The sequence below is a fragment of the Harmonia axyridis genome, chromosome X, assembly GCF_914767665.1.
Source record: "Harmonia axyridis chromosome X, icHarAxyr1.1, whole genome shotgun sequence".
NCBI lineage: Eukaryota > Metazoa > Arthropoda > Insecta > Coleoptera > Coccinellidae > Harmonia > Harmonia axyridis.
Window position 1 is genome coordinate 32152393 of NC_059508.1, and position 5000 is coordinate 32157392.

Sequence of the window (5000 nt, forward strand, 5' to 3'; positions counted from 1 at the left end):
ATGTACGTCGTCCCTCTCTGATCTACGGTACGTGGACCGACCCAAGATGCACACGATAATTTTAGCTGACTTCATGCCGAAAAGTCGGTTCACGTCATGCATCGGTATCTTAAATCGCGCCGTAAAGTCGTTCACGTCATGCATCGGTATCTTAAATCGCGCCGAAAAGTCGGCTCACGTCATGCATCGGCGTCTTTTTTTTGTGCCACCGATGCATGACGTGAACGACTTTTCGGCTCGATTTAAGATACCGATGCATGACGTGAACGACTTTACGGCGCGATTTAAGATACCGATGCATGACGTGAACGACTTTTCGGCGCGATTTAAGATACCGATGCATGACGTGAACGACTTTACGGCGCGATTTAAAGCTATACCGATGCATGACGTAAACAAGATCACACCGATGCAGCACGTTAACATTAAAGCCCGCCTAATCCGATCGATGGAGGCCGTCTCGAGTGTCCAACTTGCTCACAAGAGCCGAGAAACAAACCGATGCATCACGTAGACAAGATCGTACCGAATGTTAACACAATCCAAAAGGAAATAATCTTAGATGAATATCGATTCTGATTATTGATTTTTCTTTCGCGATATTGATAGAAGACATCTGAATGAATTTCGAATTAATTCCGAAATCAAAAAAATATTTTCAATAAATTTTTTTTCTAGAGTACCTCGGTCTTTTCTATTTTTTTTCCAAGTTTCGTACGTCAATCAACATACATCCCAGAAAAAATCATCTCTCTAACTATCCTGGTTCAAAAGTTGTATCGGAACTTTTCACGTCGAAAAAGAACATAGGCGAAAAAGGACGTGAACATTATTCCTTATAAAAATCAAACCCGACCATGGATTTTGATTCTGATTGTTGATTATCGCTATTAGAACACATTAGGAGGCAACCAAATCAAATTTGAGAAAATTCCACAATCAGAAAATTTTTTTCGAAAAAAAAAAAAAAATTCGAGAACACCTCGGTCATGGCAAGTTATTTCCCACAATCCATTCCCCAATCAACGTACATCCCAGAAAAAATCATCTCTCTAACTATCCTAGTTCAAAAGTTGTATCGGAACATTTTCACGTCGAAAATATATCTCTAAGTCCAGACCGATGCACCACGTAATCTCGGGCAGACCGATGCACAACGTAAATGACGATCGGGACCGGGGCGATCGGTCGTATCTGACACCGCCGGCTCGGTTCTAACATCGTCAATGAGTCGGGGTTGTAAAAAAGGACGTGAACATTTTTCCTTATAAAAATCAAACCCGACCATGGATTTTGATTCTGATTGTTGATTATCGCTACTAGAACATATAAGGAGGCAACCAAATCAAATTTGAGAAAATTCCACGATCAGAAAATTTTTTTCGAAAAAAAAAAAAAATCGTAATCACCTCGGTCATGGCGAGTTATTTTCCGTATTTCATTCCACAATCAACGTACAACATAGAAGAAATCATCTCTCTAACTATCCTGGTTCAAAAGTTGTATCGGAACATTTCACGTCGTAATATCTCGCCAAGTCCAGACCTCGGCGATAGGTAGTATCTGACACCGTCCGCTCGGGACTGACATCGACTTGGACTCGGGCTGATGATGGGGAGGCGTTTAAGGACGTGAACATTTTTCCTTATAAAAATTAAAGTCGACAATGAATATTGATTCTGATTACTGATTTACGCTTTAAAAACACATTAGAAGGCAACCAAATCGAATTTGAGGAAATTCCACGATCAGAAAATTTTTTTCGAAAAAAAAAAAAATCCGAAAAATATTTTTCGATTCCGATTACTGATTTACTCTTTTAGAACACATTAGGAGGCAACCAAATCAAATTTGAGAAAATTCCACAATCAGAAAATTTTTTTCGAAAAAAAAAAAAATTCGAGGACACCTCGGTCATGGCAAGTTATTTCCCACAATCCATTCCCCGATCCACGTACATCCCAGAAAAAATCATCTCTCTAACTATCCTGGTTCAAAAGTTGTATCGGAACATTTTCACGTCGAAAATATATCTCTAAGTCCAAACCGATGCACCACGTAAACTAGGGCAGACCGATGCACCACGTAATATCGGGCAGACCGATGCAGAACGTAAACTCGATCATACCGATGCTTCACGTAATCTCGATCTTACCGATGCACCACGTAAACAAGGGCAGACCGATGCAGAACGTAAAGTAGATCTTACCGATGCACCACGTAATCTCGATCTTACCGATGCACCACGTAATCTCCATCTTACCGATGCACCACGTGAACTGGATCTTACCGATGCACCACGTAATCTCAATCTTACCGATGCACCACGTGAACTGGATCTTACCGATGCAGAACGTGAATTGGATCTTACCGATGCACCACGTAAACTCGATCTTACCGATGCACCACGTAATCTCGATCTTACCGATGCACCACGTGAACTGGATCTTACCGATGCAGAACGTGAATTGGATCTTACCGATGCACCACGTAAACTCGATCTTACCGATGCACCACGTAATCTCAATCTTACCGATGCACCACGTGAACTGGATCTTACCGATGCAGAACGTGAATTGGATCTTACCGATGCACCACGTAAACTCGATCTTACCGATGCACCACGTAATCTCAATCTTACCGATGCACCACGTGAACTGGATCTTACCGATGCAGAACGTGAATTGGATCTTACCGATGCACCACGTAAACTCGATCTTACCGATGCACCACGTAATCTCGATCTTACCGATGCACCACGTGAACTGGATCTTACCGATGCAGAACGTGAATTGGATCTTACCGATGCACCACGTAAACTCGATCTTACCGATGCACCACGTAATCTCAATCTTACCGATGCATCACGTAATCTCGATCTTACCGATGCAGAACGTAAACTCGATCATACCGATGCACCACGTTATCTCGGCAGACCGATGCAGAACGTAAAAAAAAAGCTTACAGCACGCGGTGTTCCCAAGCGGTCACCCATCCAAGTACTAACCGCGCCCGACGCTGCTTGGCTTCAGTGTTCTGACGAGAACTGGCAATTTCAGCGTGGTATGGCCGTAAACAACAAATATAGCGATATTTTCTATGATATCTCACTTTTTGGGAGCGGAAAGGACGTGAACGTTTTTCCTTATAAAAAATGAAATAACTTTTGGATATTAATTCTGATTGTTGATTTAAGTTTTAAGAACACATTAGGACATATCTCAATGAAATTTGAGGGATTTCCGAAATCGAAAAATATTTTTCGAAAAAAAAAAAAAATCCCAGAAGACCTCGGTCATCTCAAGTTTATTTCCATATTCTATTACACAATCAACGTACATCACAAAAGGAACCATCTCTCTAACTATCACAGTTAAATTTTTGTATCGGAACATTTCACGTCGGAATATCTCGCTAAGTCCAGACCGGGGAGATCGGTCGCATTTGACACCGTCCGCTCCGGTCTAACATCGTCTTGGAGTCGGGGTAACGATGGAGAGGCGTTTAAGGACGTGAACATTTTTCCTTATAAAAATTAAAGTCGACAATGAATATTGATTCTGATTACTGATTTACTCTTTTAGTACACATTAGAAGGCAACGCAATCAGATTTGAGGAAATTTCAAGATCAGAAAATTTTTTTCGAAAAAAAAAAAAATTCAAGAACACCTGGGTCATGGCAAGTTATTTCCCACAATCCATTCCACAATCAACGTACAACATAGAAGAAATCATCTCTCTAACTATCCTGGTTCAAAAGTTGTATCGGAACATTTCACGTCGAAATACCTCGCCAAGTCCAGACCGGGGCGATAGGTAGTATCTGACACCGTCCGCTCGGGACTGACATCGACTTGGACTCGGGCTAATGATGGGGAGGCGTTTAAGGACGTGAACATTTTTCCTTATAAAAATTAAAGTCGACAATGAATATTGATTCTGATTACTGATTTACGCTTTAAAAACACATTAGAAGGCAACCAAATCAAATTTGAGGAAATTCCAAAATCAGAAAATTTTTTTTCAAAAAAAAAAAAATCCGAAAAATATTTTTCGATTCTGATTACTGATTTACTCTTTTAGAACACATTAGAAGGCAACGAAATCAAATTTGAGTGAAATCCAAAATCAGAAAATATTTTTCGAAAAAAAAAAAAAATTCGAGAACACCTCGGTCATGGCAAGTTATTTTCCACAATCCATTCCCCAATCAACGTACATCCCAGAAAAAATCATCTCTCTAACTATCCTGGTTCAAAAGTTGTATCGGAACATTTTCACGTCGAAAATATATCTCAGAGTCCAGACCGATGCAGAACGTAAACTCGATCATACCGATGCTTCACGTAATCTCGATCTTACCGATGCACAACGTAAACTAGATCACACCGATGCAGAACGTAAACTCGATCATACCGATGCACCACGTAAACTCAGGCAGACCGATGCAGAACGTGAACTCGATCTTACCGATGCACCACGTAATCTCGATCTTACCGATGCACCACGTAAACTCGGGCAGACCGATGCAGAACGTGAACTCGATCTTACCGATGCACCACGTAAACTAGGGCTGACCGATGCATCACGTAAACGACGATCGAGAGGCGCGAAAGGACGTGAACGTTTTTCATTATAAAAATTGAAATAAATGATAAATAATGATTCTGATTGTTGGTTATCATTTTTAATAAGCATTAGGAGGCAACCAAATGAAATTTGAGGAAATTCCGATAATAGAAAATTTTTTCGAAAAAAAAAAAAAATTCATGAAATCCTCGGTCATCGCAAAATATTTACCATATTCTGTTCGATAATCAACGTATATTTAAGAAGGAATCATATCTGTATCTATCTTGGTTCAAATTTTGTATCGGAACATTTTGACCAAAGTCCGAGCTTCGGCCGAAACAGACACCGCTGACCTGGCCTATCGATCGACCGAGAGTCGGGGATAGAGCGTAAGTGTTGTCTGGAGGGGAACCCTGTGCTCTCCTGA

General features: G+C 40.7%; 1 non-coding gene across 1 annotated transcript; it reads right to left on the reverse strand.

Annotated features, from left to right (window-relative positions):
• Positions 1–2958: 2958 nt before the first annotated feature.
• On the reverse strand, positions 2959–3077 carry LOC123687298. The gene has a single exon (XR_006749031.1). It is a non-coding gene; the product is annotated as a 5S ribosomal RNA (ribosomal RNA).
• Between the last annotated feature and the right edge of the window lie 1923 nt (positions 3078–5000).